This window comes from Gadus chalcogrammus, chromosome 12, assembly GCF_026213295.1.
Source record: "Gadus chalcogrammus isolate NIFS_2021 chromosome 12, NIFS_Gcha_1.0, whole genome shotgun sequence".
Classification (NCBI taxonomy): domain Eukaryota; kingdom Metazoa; phylum Chordata; class Actinopteri; order Gadiformes; family Gadidae; genus Gadus; species Gadus chalcogrammus.
The window spans coordinates 9,658,549-9,673,548 of record NC_079423.1 but is presented as its reverse complement, the minus strand read 5'-3'; the positions used below and the strand labels follow the sequence as shown (position 1 = coordinate 9,673,548).

Sequence of the window (15,000 nt, the reverse complement as noted above, 5' to 3'; positions counted from 1 at the left end):
TTAGATATAAACGGCAGTAATTGATTCAGTAGGACTCCTTATCCATGTGAACGATCATTGTGACATCTGAATTCATTAATTATCTGAAATACACTGCGTGTGCGTGTGATGTTAAATGTTTGAACCAAGGTTAACGGTTAAAGTGTCAGAGAATGGGTGGTGATTTTTTGACGTCCTCCCATGATCTGAAGTGAGCGTGCGTGTTTGTGTTGGTGAAAGTTTAAGAAATGTACAACTGTCGGTTCAGCTCTCTGGTGCTCCCTGCTGGCAGTATCACTATACTGTCCTCATGTTTCACAAAAATAGTTTTGAGAGACGTTGTCAGTTTTTGTATGTTGCTTAAATCCTCCAAAGCGGTTGGCAGTAAACATCAGGTCACGGTACGCCACGGTAGGCCACGGAGTCAATGAGCTCGAGTTGAAAAAGAAAATGCTTACAGCACCTGGTATTCCCAGGCGGTCTCCCATCCAAGTACTAACCAGGCCCTACCCTGCTTAGCTTCCGAGATCAGACGAGATCGGGCGTGTTCAGGGTGGTATGGCCGTAAGCAATTAGTGCAGGCGCAAAACCAGGTTTTATACAGTAGCACATAAGGAGTGAGAAAGCTGCTGAGGCTCGACGTTACACTTTTACAAAAACAATCATTAGTTAGATATAAACGGCAGTAATTGATTCAGTAGGACTCCTTATCCATGTAAACGATCATTGTGACATCTGAATTCATTAATTATCTGAAATACACTGCGTGTGCGTGTGATGTTAAATGTTTGAACCAAGGTTAACGGTTAAAGTGTCAGAGAATGGGTGGTGATTTTTTGACGTCCTCCCATGATCTGAAGTGAGCGTGCGTGTTTGTGTTGGTGAAAGTTTAAGAAATGTACAACTGTCGGTTCAGCTCTCTGGTGCTCCCTGCTGGCAGTATCACTATACTGTCCTCATGTTTCACAAAAATAGTTTTGAGAGACGTTGTCAGTTTTTGTATGTTGCTTAAATCCTCCAAAGCGGTTGGCAGTAAACATCAGGTCACGGTACGCCACGGTAGGCCACGGAGGCAATGAGCTCGAGTTGAAAAAGAAAAAGCTTACAGCACCTGGTATTCCCAGGCGGTCTCCCATCCAAGTACTAACCAGGCCCGACCCTGCTTAGCTTCCGATATCAGACGAGATCGGGCGTGTTCAGGTGGTATGGCCAGTAAGCAATTAGTGCAGGCGCAAAACCAGGTTTTATACAGTAGCACATAAGGAGTGAGAAAGCTGCTGAGGCTCGACGTTACACTTTTACAAAAACAATCATTAGTTAGATATAAACGGCAGTAATTGATTCAGTAGGACTCCTTATCCATGTAAACGATCATTGTGACATCTGAATTCATTAATTATCTGAAATACACTGCGTGTGCGTGTGATGTTAAATGTTTGAACCAAGGTTAACGGTTAAAGTGTCAGAGAATGGGTGGTGATTTTTTGACGTCCTCCCATGATCTGAAGTGAGCGTGCGTGTTTGTGTTGGTGAAAGTTTAAGAAATGTACAACTGTCGGTTCAGCTCTCTGGTGCTCCCTGCTGGCAGTATCACTATACTGTCCTCATGTTTCACAAAAATAGTTTTGAGAGACGTTGTCAGTTTTTGTATGTTGCTTAAATCCTCCAAAGCGGTTGGCAGTAAACATCAGGTCACGGTACGCCACGGTAGGCCACGGAGGCAATGAGCTCGAGTTGAAAAAGAAAAAGCTTACAGCACCTGGTATTCCCAGGCGGTCTCCCATCCAAGTACTAACCAGGCCCGACCCTGCTTAGCTTCCGAGATCAGACGAGATCGGGCGTGTTCAGGGTGGTATGGCCGTAAGCAATTAGTGCAGGCGCAAAACCAGGTTTTATACAGTAGCACATAAGGAGTGAGAAAGCTGCTGAGGCTCGACGTTACACTTTTACAAAAACAATCATTAGTTAGATATAAACGGCAGTAATTGATTCAGTAGGACTCCTTATCCATGTAAACGATCATTGTGACATCTGAATTCATTAATTATCTGAAATACACTGCGTGTGCGTGTGATGTTAAATGTTTGAACCAAGGTTAACGGTTAAAGTGTCAGAGAATGGGTGGTGATTTTTTGACGTCCTCCCATGATCTGAAGTGAGCGTGCGTGTTTGTGTTGGTGAAAGTTTAAGAAATGTACAACTGTCGGTTCAGCTCTCTGGTGCTCCCTGCTGGCAGTATCACTATACTGTCCTCATGTTTCACAAAAATAGTTTTGAGAGACGTTGTCAGTTTTTGTATGTTGCTTAAATCCTCCAAAGCGGTTGGCAGTAAACATCAGGTCACGGTACGCCACGGTAGGCCACGGAGGCAATGAGCTCGAGTTGAAAAAGAAAAAGCTTACAGCACCTGGTATTCCCAGGCGGTCTCCCATCCAAGTACTAACCAGGCCCGACCCTGCTTAGCTTCGAGATCAGACGAGATCGGGCGTGTTCAGGGTGGTATGGCCGTAAGCAATTAGTGCAGGCGCAAAACCAGGTTTATACAGTAGCACATAAGGAGTGAGAAAGCTGCTGAGGCTCGACGTTACACTTTTACAAAAACAATCATTAGTTAGATATAAACGGCAGTAATTGATTCAGTAGGACTCCTTATCCATGTAAACGATCATTGTGACATCTGAATTCATTAATTATCTGAAATACACTGCGTGTGCGTGTGATGTTAAATGTTTGAACCAAGGTTAACGGTTAAAGTGTCAGAGAATGGGTGGTGATTTTTTGACGTCCTCCCATGATCTGAAGTGAGCGTGCGTGTTTGTGTTGGTGAAAGTTTAAGAAATGTACAACTGTCGGTTCAGCTCTCTGGTGCTCCCTGCTGGCAGTATCACTATACTGTCCTCATGTTTCACAAAAATAGTTTTGAGAGACGTTGTCAGTTTTTGTATGTTGCTTAAATCCTCCAAAGCGGTTGGCAGTAAACATCAGGTCACGGTACGCCACGGTAGGCCACGGAGTCAATGAGCTCGAGTTGAAAAAGAAAAAGCTTACAGCACCTGGTATTCCCAGGCGGTCTCCCATCCAAGTACTAACCAGGCCCGACCCTGCTTAGCTTCCGAGATCAGACGAGATCGGGCGTGTTCAGGGTGGTATGGCCGTAAGCAATTAGTGCAGGCGCAAAACCAGGTTTTATACAGTAGCACATAAGGAGTGAGAAAGCTGCTGAGGCTCGACGTTACACTTTTACAAAAACAATCATTAGTTAGATATAAACGGCAGTAATTGATTCAGTAGGACTCCTTATCCATGTAAACGATCATTGTGACATCTGAATTCATTAATTATCTGAAATACACTGCGTGTGCGTGTGATGTTAAATGTTTGAACCAAGGTTAACGGTTAAAGTGTCAGAGAATGGGTGGTGATTTTTTGACGTCCTCCCATGATCTGAAGTGAGCGTGCGTGTTTGTGTTGGTGAAAGTTTAAGAAATGTACAACTGTCGGTTCAGCTCTCTGGTGCTCCCTGCTGGCAGTATCACTATACTGTCCTCATGTTTCACAAAAATAGTTTTGAGAGACGTTGTCAGTTTTTGTATGTTGCTTAAATCCTCCAAAGCGGTTGGCAGTAAACATCAGGTCACGGTACGCCACGGTAGGCCACGGAGTCAATGAGCTCGAGTTGAAAAAGAAAAAGCTTACAGCACCTGGTATTCCCAGGCGGTCTCCCATCCAAGTACTAACCAGGCCCGACCCTGCTTAGCTTCCGAGATCAGACGAGATCGGGCGTGTTCAGGGTGGTATGGCCGTAAGCAATTAGTGCAGGCGCAAAACCAGGTTTTATACAGTAGCACATAAGGAGTGAGAAAGCTGCTGAGGCTCGACGTTACACTTTTACAAAAACAATCATTAGTTAGATATAAACGGCAGTAATTGATTCAGTAGGACTCCTTATCCATGTAAACGATCATTGTGACATCTGAATTCATTAATTATCTGAAATACACTGCGTGTGCGTGTGATGTTAAATGTTTGAACCAAGGTTAACGGTTAAAGTGTCAGAGAATGGGTGGTGATTTTTTGACGTCCTCCCATGATCTGAAGTGAGCGTGCGTGTTTGTGTTGGTGAAAGTTTAAGAAATGTACAACTGTCGTTTCAGCTCTCTGGTGCTCCCTGCTGGCAGTATCACTATACTGTCCTCATGTTTCACAAAAATAGTTTTGAGAGACGTTGTCAGTTTTTGTATGTTGCTTAAATCCTCCAAAGCGGTTGGCAGTAAACATCAGGTCACGGTACGCCACGGTAGGCCACGGAGGCAATGAGCTCGAGTTGAAAAAGAAAAAGCTTACAGCACCTGGTATTCCCAGGCGGTCTCCCATCCAAGTACTAACCAGGCCCGACCCTGCTTAGCTTCCGAGATCAGACGAGATCGGGCGTGTTCAGGGTGGTATGGCCGTAAGCAATTAGTGCAGGCGCAAAACCAGGTTTTATACAGTAGCACATAAGGAGTGAGAAAGCTGCTGAGGCTCGACGTTACACTTTTACAAAAACAATCATTAGTTAGATATAAACGGCAGTAATTGATTCAGTAGGACTCCTTATCCATGTAAACGATCATTGTGACATCTGAATTCATTAATTATCTGAAATACACTGCGTGTGCGTGTGATGTTAAATGTTTGAACCAAGGTTAACGGTTAAAGTGTCAGAGAATGGGTGGTGATTTTTTGACGTCCTCCCATGATCTGAAGTGAGCGTGCGTGTTTGTGTTGGTGAAAGTTTAAGAAATGTACAACTGTCGTTCAGCTCTCTGGTGCTCCCTGCTGGCAGTATCACTATACTGTCCTCATGTTTCACAAAAATAGTTTTGAGAGACGTTGTCAGTTTTTGTATGTTGCTTAAATCCTCCAAAGCGGTTGGCAGTAAACATCAGGTCACGGTACGCCACGGTAGGCCACGGAGGCAATGAGCTCGAGTTGAAAAAGAAAAAGCTTACAGCACCTGGTATTCCCAGGCGGTCTCCCATCCAAGTACTAACCAGGCCCGACCCTGCTTAGCTTCCGAGATCAGACGAGATCGGGCGTGTTCAGGGTGGTATGGCCGTAAGCAATTAGTGCAGGCGCAAAACCAGGTTTTATACAGTAGCACATAAGGAGTGAGAAAGCTGCTGAGGCTCGACGTTACACTCTTACAAAAACAATCATTAGTTAGATATAAACGGCAGTAATTGATTCAGTAGGACTCCTTATCCATGTAAACGATCATTGTGACATCTGAATTCATTAATTATCTGAAATACACTGCGTGTGCGTGTGATGTTAAATGTTTGAACCAAGGTTAACGGTTAAAGTGTCAGAGAATGGGTGGTGATTTTTTGACGTCCTCCCATGATCTGAAGTGAGCGTGCGTGTTTGTGTTGGTGAAAGTTTAAGAAATGTACAACTGTCGGTTCAGCTCTCTGGTGCTCCCTGCTGGCAGTATCACTATACTGTCCTCATGTTTCACAAAAATAGTTTTGAGAGACGTTGTCAGTTTTTGTATGTTGCTTAAATCCTCCAAAGCGGTTGGCAGTAAACATCAGGTCACGGTACGCCACGGTAGGCCACGGAGTCAATGAGCTCGAGTTGAAAAAGAAAAAGCTTACAGCACCTGGTATTCCCAGGCGGTCTCCCATCCAAGTACTAACCAGGCCCGACCCTGCTTAGCTTCCGAGATCAGACGAGATCGGGCGTGTTCAGGGTGGTATGGCCGTAAGCAATTAGTGCAGGCGCAAAACCAGGTTTTATACAGTAGCACATAAGGAGTGAGAAAGCTGCTGAGGCTCGACGTTACACTTTTACAAAAACAATCATTAGTTAGATATAAACGGCAGTAATTGATTCAGTAGGACTCCTTATCCATGTAAACGATCATTGTGACATCTGAATTCATTAATTATCTGAAATACACTGCGTGTGCGTGTGATGTTAAATGTTTGAACCAAGGTTAACGGTTAAAGTGTCAGAGAATGGGTGGTGATTTTTTGACGTCCTCCCATGATCTGAAGTGAGCGTGCGTGTTTGTGTTGGTGAAAGTTTAAGAAATGTACAACTGTCGGTTCAGCTCTCTGGTGCTCCCTGCTGGCAGTATCACTATACTGTCCTCATGTTTCACAAAAATAGTTTTGAGAGACGTTGTCAGTTTTTGTATGTTGCTTAAATCCTCCAAAGCGGTTGGCAGTAAACATCAGGTCACGGTACGCCACGGTAGGCCACGGAGTCAATGAGCTCGAGTTGAAAAGAAAAAGCTTACAGCACCTGGTATTCCCAGGCGGTCTCCCATCCAAGTACTAACCAGGCCCGACCCTGCTTAGCTTCCGAGATCAGACGAGATCGGGCGTGTTCAGGGTGGTATGGCCGTAAGCAATTAGTGCAGGCGCAAAACCAGGTTTTATACAGTAGCACATAAGGAGTGAGAAAGCTGCTGAGGCTCGACGTTACACTTTTACAAAAACAATCATTAGTTAGATATAAACGGCAGTAATTGATTCAGTAGGACTCCTTATCCATGTAAACGATCATTGTGACATCTGAATTCATTAATTATCTGAAATACACTGCGTGTGCGTGTGATGTTAAATGTTTGAACCAAGGTTAACGGTTAAAGTGTCAGAGAATGGGTGGTGATTTTTTGACGTCCTCCCATGATCTGAAGTGAGCGTGCGTGTTTGTGTTGGTGAAAGTTTAAGAAATGTACAACTGTCGGTTCAGCTCTCTGGTGCTCCCTGCTGGCAGTATCACTATACTGTCCTCATGTTTCACAAAAATAGTTTTGAGAGACGTTGTCAGTTTTTGTATGTTGCTTAAATCCTCCAAAGCGGTTGGCAGTAAACATCAGGTCACGGTACGCCACGGTAGGCCACGGAGGCAATGAGCTCGAGTTGAAAAAGAAAAAGCTTACAGCACCTGGTATTCCCAGGCGGTCTCCCATCCAAGTACTAACCAGGCCCGACCCTGCTTAGCTTCCGAGATCAGACGAGATCGGGCGTGTTCAGGGTGGTATGGCCGTAAGCAATTAGTGCAGGCGCAAAACCAGGTTTTATACAGTAGCACATAAGGAGTGAGAAAGCTGCTGAGGCTCGACGTTACACTTTTACAAAAACAATCATTAGTTAGATATAAACGGCAGTAATTGATTCAGTAGGACTCCTTATCCATGTAAACGATCATTGTGACATCTGAATTCATTAATTATCTGAAATACACTGCGTGTGCGTGTGATGTTAAATGTTTGAACCAAGGTTAACGGTTAAAGTGTCAGAGAATGGGTGGTGATTTTTTGACGTCCTCCCATGATCTGAAGTGAGCGTGCGTGTTTGTGTTGGTGAAAGTTTAAGAAATGTACAACTGTCGGTTCAGCTCTCTGGTGCTCCCTGCTGGCAGTATCACTATACTGTCCTCATGTTTCACAAAAATAGTTTTGAGAGACGTTGTCAGTTTTTGTATGTTGCTTAAATCCTCCAAAGCGGTTGGCAGTAAACATCAGGTCACGGTACGCCACGGTAGGCCACGGAGTCAATGAGCTCGAGTTGAAAAAGAAAAAGCTTACAGCACCTGGTATTCCCAGGCGGTCTCCCATCCAAGTACTAACCAGGCCCGACCCTGCTTAGCTTCCGAGATCAGACGAGATCGGGCGTGTTCAGGGTGGTATGGCCGTAAGCAATTAGTGCAGGCGCAAAACCAGGTTTTATACAGTAGCACATAAGGAGTGAGAAAGCTGCTGAGGCTCGACGTTACACTCTTACAAAAACAATCATTAGTTAGATATAAACGGCAGTAATTGATTCAGTAGGACTCCTTATCCATGTAACGATCATTGTGACATCTGAATTCATTAATTATCTGAAATACACTGCGTGTGCGTGTGATGTTAAATGTTGAACCAAGGTTAACGGTTAAAGTGTCAGAGAATGGGTGGTGATTTTTGACGTCCTCCCATGATCTGAAGTGAGCGTGCGTGTTTGTGTTGGTGAAAGTTTAAGAAATGTACAACTGTCGGTTCAGCTCTCTGGTGCTCCCTGCTGGCAGTATCACTATACTGTCCTCATGTTTCACAAAAATAGTTTTGAGAGACGTTGTCAGTTTTGTATGTTGCTTAAATCCTCCAAAGCGGTTGGCAGTAACATCAGGTCACGGTACGCCACGGTAGGCCACGGAGTCAATGAGCTCGAGTTGAAAAAGAAAAAGCTTACAGCACCTGGTATTCCCAGGCGGTCTCCCATCCAAGTACTTACCAGGCCCGACCCTGCTTAGCTTCCGAGATCAGACGAGATCGGGCGTGTTCAGGGTGGTATGGCCGTAAGCAATTAGTGCAGGCGCAAAACCAGGTTTTATACAGTAGCACATAAGGAGTGAGAAAGCTGCTGAGGCTCGACGTTACACTTTACAAAACAATCATTAGTTAGATATAAACGGCAGTAATTGATTCAGTAGGACTCCTTATCCATGTAAACGATCATTGTGACATCTGAATTCATTAATTATCTGAAATACACTGCGTGTGCGTGTGATGTTAAATGTTGAACCAAGGTTAACCGTTAAAGTGTCAGAGAATGGGTGGTGATTTTTTGACGTCCTCCCATGATCTGAAGTGAGCGTGCGTGTTTGTGTTGGTGAAAGTTTAAGAAATGTACAACTGTCGGTTCAGCTCTCTGGTGCTCCCTGCTGGCAGTATCACTATACTGTCCTCATGTTTCACAAAAATAGTTTTGAGAGACGTTGTCAGTTTTTGTATGTTGCTTAAATCCTCCAAAGCGGTTGGCAGTAAACATCAGGTCACGGTACCAACGGTAGCCACGGAGTCAATGAGCTCGAGTTGAAAAAGAAAAAGCTTACAGCACCTGGTATTCCCAGGCGGGTCTCCCATCCAAGTACTAACCAGGCCCGACCCTGCTTAGCTTCCGAGATCAGACGAGATCGGGCGTGTTCAGGGTGGTATGCCGTAAGCAATTAGTGCAGGCGCAAAACCAGGTTTTATACAGTAGCACATAAGGAGTGAGAAAGCTGCTGAGGCTCGACGTTACACTTTTACAAAAACAATCATTAGTTAGATATAACGGCAGTAATTGATTCAGTAGGACTCCTTATCCATGTAAACGATCATTGTGACATCTGAATTCATTAATTATCTGAAATACACTGCGTGTGCGTGTGATGTTAAATGTTGAACCAAGGTTAACGGTTAAAGTGTCAGAGAATGGGTGGTGATTTTTTGACGTCCTCCCATGATCTGAAGTGAGCGTGCGTGTTTGTGTTGGTGAAAGTTTAAGAAATGTACAACTGTCGGTTCAGCTCTCTGGTGCTCCCTGCTGGCAGTATCACTATACTGTCCTCATGTTTCACAAAAATAGTTTTGAGAGACGTTGTCAGTTTTTGTATGTTGCTTAAATCCTCCAAAAGCGGTTGGCAGTAAACATCAGGTCACGGTACGCCACGGTAGGCCACGGAGGCAATGAGCTCGAGTTGAAAAAAGAAAAAGCTTACAGCACCTGGTATTCCCAGGCGGTCTCCCATCCAAGTACTAACCAGGCCCGACCCTGCTTAGCTTTCCGAGATCAGACGAGATCGGGCGTGTTCAGGGTGGTATGGCCGTAAGCAATTAGTGCAGGCGCAAACCAGGTTTTATACAGTAGCACATAAGGAGTGAGAAAGCTGCTGAGGCTCGACGTTACACTCTTACAAAAACCATCATTAGTTAGATATAAACGGCAGTAATTGATTCAGTAGGACTCCTTATCCATGTAAACGATCATTGTGACATCTGAATTCATTAATTATCTGAAATACACTGCGTGTGCGTGTGATGTTAAATGTTTGAACCAAGGTTAACGGTTAAAGTGTCAGAGAATGGGTGGTGATTTTTTGACGTCCTCCCATGATCTGAAGTGAGCGTGCGTGTTTGTGTTGGTGAAAGTTTAAGGAATGTACAACTGTCGTTTCAGCTCTCTGGTGCTCCCTGCTGGCAGTATCACTATACTGTCCTCATGTTTCACAAAAATAGTTTTGAGAGACGTTGTCAGTTTTTGTATGTTGCTTAAATCCTCCAAAGCGGTTGGCAGTAACACAGGTCACGGTACCCACGGTAGGCCACGGAGTCAATGAGCTCGAGTTGAAAAAGAAAAAGCTTACAGCACCTGGTATTCCCAGGCGGTCCTCCCATCCAAGTACTAACCAGGCCCGACCCTGCTTAGCTTCCGAGATCAGACGAGATCGGGCGTGTTCAGGTGGTATGGCCGTAAGCAATTAGTGCAGGCGCAAAACCAGGTTTTATACAGTAGCACATAAGGAGTGAGAAAGCTGCTGAGGCTCGACGTTACACTCTTTACAAAAACAATCATTAGTTAGATATAAACGGCAGTAATTGATTCAGTAGGACTCCTTATCCATGTAAACGATCATTGTGACATCTGAATTCATTAATTATCTGAAATACACTGCGTGTGCGTGTGATGTTAAATGTTTGAACCAAGGTTAACGGTTAAAGTGTCAGAGAATGGGTGGGGATTTTTTGACGTCCTCCCATGATCTGAAGTGAGCGTGCGTGTTTGTGTTGGTGAAAGTTTAAGAAAAGTACAACTGTCGGTTCAGCTCTCTGGTGCTCCCTGCTGGCAGTATCACTATACTGTCCTCATGTTTCACAAAAATAGTTTTGAGAGACGTTGTCAGTTTTGTATGTTGCTTAAATCCTCCAAAGCGGTTGGCAGTAAACATCAGGTCACGGTACGCCACGGTAGCCAACGGAGTCAATGAGCTCGAGTTGAAAAAGAAAAAGCTTACAGCACCTGTATTCCCAGCGGTCTCCCATCCAAGTACTAACCAGCCCGACCCTGCTTAGCTTCCGAGATCAGACGAGATCGGGCGTGTTCAGGGTGGTATGGCCGTAAGCAAATAGTGCAGGCGCAAAACCAGGTTTTATACAGTAGCACAGAAGGAGTGAGAAGCTGCTGAGGCTCGACGTTACACTCTTACAAAAACAATCATTAGTTAGATATAAACGGCAGTAATTGATTCAGTAGGACTCCTTATCCATGTAAACGATCATTGTGACATCTGAATTCATTAATTATCTGAAATACACTGCGTGTGCGTGTGATGTTAAATGTTTGAACCAAGGTTAACGGTTAAAGTGTCAGAGAATGGGTGGTGATTTTTTGACGTCCTCCCATGATCTGAAGTGAGCGTGCGTGTTTGTGTTGGTGAAAGTTTAAGAAATGTACAACTGTCGGTTCAGCTCTCTGGTGCTCCCTGCTGGCAGTATCACTATACTGTCCCTCATGTTTCACAAAAATAGTTTTGAGAGACGTTGTCAGTTTTTGTATGTTGCTTAAATCCTCCAAAGCGGTTGGCAGTAAACATCAGGTCACTGTACGCCACGGTAGGCCACGGAGGCAATGAGCTCGAGTTGAAAAAGAAAAGCTTACAGCACCTGGTATTCCCAGGCGGTCTCCCATCCAGTACTAACCAGGCCCGACCTGCTTAAGCTTCCGAGATCAGACGAGATCGGGCGTGTTCAGGTGGTATGGCCGTAAGCAATTAGTGCAGGCGCAAAAACCAGGTTTTATACAGTAGCACATAAGGAGTGAGAAAGCTGCTGAGGCTCGACGTTACCACTCTTACAAAAACAATCATTAGGTAGATATAAACGGCAGTAATTGATTCAGTAGGACTCCTTATCCATGTAAACGATCATTGTGACATCTGAATTCATTAATTATCTGAAATACACTGCGTGTGCGTGTGATGTTAAATGTTTGAACCAAGGTTAACGGTTAAAGTGTCAGAGAATGGGTGGTGATTTTTGACGTCCTCCCATGATCTGAAGTGAGCGTGCGTGTTTGTGTTGGTGAAAGTTTAAGAAATGTACAACTGTCGTTTCAGCTCTCTGGTGCTCCCTGCTGGCAGTATCACTATACTGGTCCTCATGTTTCACAAAATAGTTTTGAGAGACGTTGTCAGTTTTTGTATGTTGCTTAAATCCTCCAAAGCGGGTTGGCAGTAAACATCAGGTCACGGTACGCACGGTAGGCCACGGAGGCATGAGCTCGAGTTGAAAAAAGAAAAAGCTTACAGCACCTGGTATTCCCAGGCGGTCTCCCATCCAAGTACTAACCAGGCCCGACCCTGCTTAGCTTCCGAGATCAGACGAGATCGGCGTGTTTCAGGGTGGTATGGCCGTAAGCAATTAGTGCAGGGCGCAAAACCAGGTTTTATACAGTAGCACATAAGGAGTGGAAAGCTGCTGAGCTCGACGTTACACTTGTTACAAAAACAATCTTAGTTAGATATAAACGGCAGTAATTGATTCAGTAGGACTCCTTATCCATGTAAACGATCATTGTGACATCTGAATTCATTAATTATCTGAAATACACTGCGTGTGCGGGTGATGTTAAATGTTTTGAACCAAGGTTAACCGGGTAAAGTGTCAGAGAATTGGTGGTGATTTTTTGACGTCCTCCCATGATCTGAAGTGAGCGTGCGTGTTTGTGTTGGTGAAAGTTTAAGAAATGTACAACTGTCGGTTCAGCTCTCTGGTGCTCCCTGCTGGCAGTATCACTATACTGTCCATATGTTTCACAAAAATAGTTTTGAGAGACTTGTCAGTTTTTGTATGTTGCTTAAATCCTCCAAAAGCGGTTGGCAGTAAACATCAGGTCACGGTACCCACGGTAGGCCACGGAGTCAATGAGCTCGAGTTGAAAAAGAAAAAGCTTACAGCACCTGGTATTCCCAGGCGGTCTCCCATCCAAGTACTAACCAGGCCCGACCCTGCGTAGCTTCCGAGATCAGACGAGATCGGGCGTGTTCAGGGTGGTATGGCCGTAAGCAATTAGTGCATGCGCAAAACCAGGTTTTAACAGTAGCACATAAGGAGTGAGAAAGCTGCTGAGGCTCGACGTTACCTCTTACAAAAACAATCATTAGTTAGATATAAACGGCAGTAATTGATTCAGTAGGACTCCTTATCCATGTAAACGATCATTGTGACATCTGAATTCATTAATTATCTGAATACACTGCGTGTGCGTGTGATGTTAAATGTTTGAACCAAGGTTACGGTTAAAGTGTCAGAGAATGGGTGGTGATTTTTTGACGTCCTCCCATGATCTAAGTGAGCGTGCGTGTTTGTGTTGGTGAAAGTTTAAGAATGTACAACTGTCGGTTCAGCTCTCTGGTGCTCCCTGCTGGCAGTAGCACTATACTGTCCTCATGTTTCACAAAAATAGTTTTGAGAGACGTTGTCAGTTTTGTATGTTGCTTAAATCCTCCAAAGCGGTTGGCAGTAAACATCAGGTCACGGGACGCCACGGTAGGCCACGGAGTCAATGAGCTCGAGTTGAAAAAGAAAAAGCTTACAGCACCTGGTATTCCCAGGCGTCTCTCCATCCAAGTACTAACCAGGCCCGACCCTGCTTAGCTTCCGAGATCAGACGAGAGTCGGGTCGTGGTTCAGGGGGTATGGCCGTAAGCAATTAGTGAGGCCAAAACCAGTTTCATACAGTAGCACATAAGGAGTGAGAAAAGCGGCTGAGGGCTCGACGTTACACTTTACAAAAAACAATCATTAGTTAGATATAAACGGCAGTAATTGATTCGTAGGACTCCTTATCCCTGTAAACGATCATTGTGACATCTGAATTCATTAATTATCTGAAATACACGCGTGTGCGTGTGATGTTAAATGTTTGAACCAAGGTTAACGGTTAAAGTGTCAGAGAATGGGTGGTGATTTTTTGTGACGTCCTCCCATGATCTGAAGTGAGCGTGCGTGTTTGTGTTGGTGAAAGTTTTAGAAATGTACAACTGTCGGTTCAGCTCTCTGGTGCTCCCTGCTGGCAGTATCACTATACTGTCCTCATGTTTCACAAAAATAGTTTTTGAGAGACGTTGTCAGTTTTTGTATGTTGCTTAAATCCTCCAAAGCGGTTGGCAGTAAACATCAGGTCACGGTACGCCACGGTAGGCACGGAGTCAATGAGCTCGAGTTGAAAAAGAAAAAGCTTACAGCACCTGGTATTCCCAGGCGGTCTCCCATCCAAGTACTAACCAGGCCCGACCCTGCTTAGCTTCCGAGTTCAGACGAGATCGGTTGTTCAGGGTGGTATGGCCGTAAGCAATATTGCAGGCGCAAACCAGGTTTATACAGTAGCACATAAGGAGTGAGAAAGCTGCTGAGGCTCGACGTTACACTTTTACAAAAACAATCATTAGTTAGATATAAACGGCAGTAATTGATTCAGTAGGACTCCTTATCCATGTAAACGATCATTGTGACATCTGAATTCATTAATTATTATGAAATACACTGCGTGTGCGTGTGATGTTAATGTTTGAACCAAGGTTAACGGTTAAAGTGTCAGAGAATGGGTGGTGATTTTTTGACGTCCTCCCATGATCTGAAGTGAGCGTCGTGTTTGTGTTGGTGAAAGTTTAAGAAATGTACAACTGTCGGTTCAGCTCTCTGGTGCTCCCTGCTGGCAGTATCACTATACTGTCCTCATGTTTCACAAAAATAGTTTTGAGAGACGTTGTCAGTTTTTGTAGTGCTTAAATCCTCCAAAGCGGTTTGCAGTAAACATCAGGTCCACGGTAGGCCACGGAGCAATGAGCTCGAGTTGAAAAAGAAAAGCTTACAGCACCTGGTATTCCCAGGCGGTCTCCCATCCAAGTACTAACCAGGCCCGACCCTGCTTAGCTTCCGAGATCAGACGAGATCGGGCGTGTTCAGGGTGGTATGGCCGTAAGCAATTAGTGCAGGCGCAAAACCAGGTTTTATACAGTAGCACATAAGGAGTGAGAAAGCTGCTGAGGCTCGACGTTACACTTTTACAAAAACAATCATTAGTTAGATATAAACGGCAGTAATTGATTCAGTAGGACCCTTATCCATGTAAACGATCATGTGTGACATCTGAATTCATAATTATCTGAAATACACTGCGTGTCGTGTGATGTTAAATGTTTGAACCAAGGTTAACGGTTAAAGTG

General features: G+C 44.5%; 21 non-coding genes and 2 pseudogenes across 21 annotated transcripts; all 23 read right to left on the bottom strand.

Annotated features, from left to right (window-relative positions):
• Nucleotides 1–430: 430 nt before the first annotated feature.
• LOC130396648 (5S ribosomal RNA) lies at nucleotides 431–549 on the bottom strand. Its single transcript, XR_008899273.1, has one exon. It is a non-coding gene; the product is annotated as a 5S ribosomal RNA (ribosomal RNA).
• A 529-nt stretch (nucleotides 550–1,078) lies between these two features.
• Nucleotides 1,079–1,197, bottom strand: LOC130395932 (5S ribosomal RNA). Its single transcript, XR_008898921.1, has one exon. It is a non-coding gene; the product is annotated as a 5S ribosomal RNA (ribosomal RNA).
• Nucleotides 1,198–1,726: 529 nt separating this feature from the next.
• LOC130397912 (5S ribosomal RNA) lies at nucleotides 1,727–1,845 on the bottom strand. The gene has a single exon (XR_008900496.1). It is a non-coding gene; the product is annotated as a 5S ribosomal RNA (ribosomal RNA).
• Nucleotides 1,846–2,374: 529 nt separating this feature from the next.
• LOC130394745 (5S ribosomal RNA) lies at nucleotides 2,375–2,492 on the bottom strand. Its single transcript, XR_008897874.1, has one exon. It is a non-coding gene; the product is annotated as a 5S ribosomal RNA (ribosomal RNA).
• A 528-nt stretch (nucleotides 2,493–3,020) lies between these two features.
• LOC130397911 (5S ribosomal RNA) lies at nucleotides 3,021–3,139 on the bottom strand. The gene has a single exon (XR_008900494.1). It is a non-coding gene; the product is annotated as a 5S ribosomal RNA (ribosomal RNA).
• A 529-nt stretch (nucleotides 3,140–3,668) lies between these two features.
• Nucleotides 3,669–3,787, bottom strand: LOC130397910 (5S ribosomal RNA). Its single transcript, XR_008900493.1, has one exon. It is a non-coding gene; the product is annotated as a 5S ribosomal RNA (ribosomal RNA).
• Nucleotides 3,788–4,316: 529 nt separating this feature from the next.
• LOC130397909 (5S ribosomal RNA) lies at nucleotides 4,317–4,435 on the bottom strand. Its single transcript, XR_008900492.1, has one exon. It is a non-coding gene; the product is annotated as a 5S ribosomal RNA (ribosomal RNA).
• Nucleotides 4,436–4,963: 528 nt separating this feature from the next.
• Nucleotides 4,964–5,082, bottom strand: LOC130397908 (5S ribosomal RNA). The gene has a single exon (XR_008900491.1). It is a non-coding gene; the product is annotated as a 5S ribosomal RNA (ribosomal RNA).
• A 529-nt stretch (nucleotides 5,083–5,611) lies between these two features.
• On the bottom strand, nucleotides 5,612–5,730 carry LOC130397907 (5S ribosomal RNA). The gene has a single exon (XR_008900490.1). It is a non-coding gene; the product is annotated as a 5S ribosomal RNA (ribosomal RNA).
• A 528-nt stretch (nucleotides 5,731–6,258) lies between these two features.
• Nucleotides 6,259–6,377, bottom strand: LOC130397905 (5S ribosomal RNA). The gene has a single exon (XR_008900488.1). It is a non-coding gene; the product is annotated as a 5S ribosomal RNA (ribosomal RNA).
• Nucleotides 6,378–6,906: 529 nt separating this feature from the next.
• On the bottom strand, nucleotides 6,907–7,025 carry LOC130397904 (5S ribosomal RNA). Its single transcript, XR_008900487.1, has one exon. It is a non-coding gene; the product is annotated as a 5S ribosomal RNA (ribosomal RNA).
• A 529-nt stretch (nucleotides 7,026–7,554) lies between these two features.
• LOC130397903 (5S ribosomal RNA) lies at nucleotides 7,555–7,673 on the bottom strand. Its single transcript, XR_008900486.1, has one exon. It is a non-coding gene; the product is annotated as a 5S ribosomal RNA (ribosomal RNA).
• A 524-nt stretch (nucleotides 7,674–8,197) lies between these two features.
• LOC130399701 (5S ribosomal RNA) lies at nucleotides 8,198–8,316 on the bottom strand. The gene has a single exon (XR_008902203.1). It is a non-coding gene; the product is annotated as a 5S ribosomal RNA (ribosomal RNA).
• Nucleotides 8,317–8,840: 524 nt separating this feature from the next.
• LOC130395424 (5S ribosomal RNA) lies at nucleotides 8,841–8,959 on the bottom strand. Its single transcript, XR_008898481.1, has one exon. It is a non-coding gene; the product is annotated as a 5S ribosomal RNA (ribosomal RNA).
• A 529-nt stretch (nucleotides 8,960–9,488) lies between these two features.
• Nucleotides 9,489–9,608, bottom strand: LOC130400649 (5S ribosomal RNA). Its single transcript, XR_008903127.1, has one exon. It is a non-coding gene; the product is annotated as a 5S ribosomal RNA (ribosomal RNA).
• A 525-nt stretch (nucleotides 9,609–10,133) lies between these two features.
• Nucleotides 10,134–10,252, bottom strand: LOC130395740 (5S ribosomal RNA). Its single transcript, XR_008898761.1, has one exon. It is a non-coding gene; the product is annotated as a 5S ribosomal RNA (ribosomal RNA).
• Nucleotides 10,253–10,781: 529 nt separating this feature from the next.
• On the bottom strand, nucleotides 10,782–10,897 carry LOC130395626 (5S ribosomal RNA). The gene has a single exon (XR_008898664.1). It is a non-coding gene; the product is annotated as a 5S ribosomal RNA (ribosomal RNA).
• A 528-nt stretch (nucleotides 10,898–11,425) lies between these two features.
• Nucleotides 11,426–11,542, bottom strand: LOC130396010 (5S ribosomal RNA; annotated as a pseudogene).
• A 530-nt stretch (nucleotides 11,543–12,072) lies between these two features.
• Nucleotides 12,073–12,191, bottom strand: LOC130394210 (5S ribosomal RNA). The gene has a single exon (XR_008897391.1). It is a non-coding gene; the product is annotated as a 5S ribosomal RNA (ribosomal RNA).
• A 529-nt stretch (nucleotides 12,192–12,720) lies between these two features.
• On the bottom strand, nucleotides 12,721–12,839 carry LOC130400718 (5S ribosomal RNA). Its single transcript, XR_008903194.1, has one exon. It is a non-coding gene; the product is annotated as a 5S ribosomal RNA (ribosomal RNA).
• Nucleotides 12,840–13,361: 522 nt separating this feature from the next.
• On the bottom strand, nucleotides 13,362–13,482 carry LOC130396246 (5S ribosomal RNA; annotated as a pseudogene).
• Nucleotides 13,483–14,010: 528 nt separating this feature from the next.
• LOC130394520 (5S ribosomal RNA) lies at nucleotides 14,011–14,127 on the bottom strand. Its single transcript, XR_008897670.1, has one exon. It is a non-coding gene; the product is annotated as a 5S ribosomal RNA (ribosomal RNA).
• A 512-nt stretch (nucleotides 14,128–14,639) lies between these two features.
• LOC130397902 (5S ribosomal RNA) lies at nucleotides 14,640–14,758 on the bottom strand. Its single transcript, XR_008900485.1, has one exon. It is a non-coding gene; the product is annotated as a 5S ribosomal RNA (ribosomal RNA).
• Nucleotides 14,759–15,000: the final 242 nt, after the last annotated feature.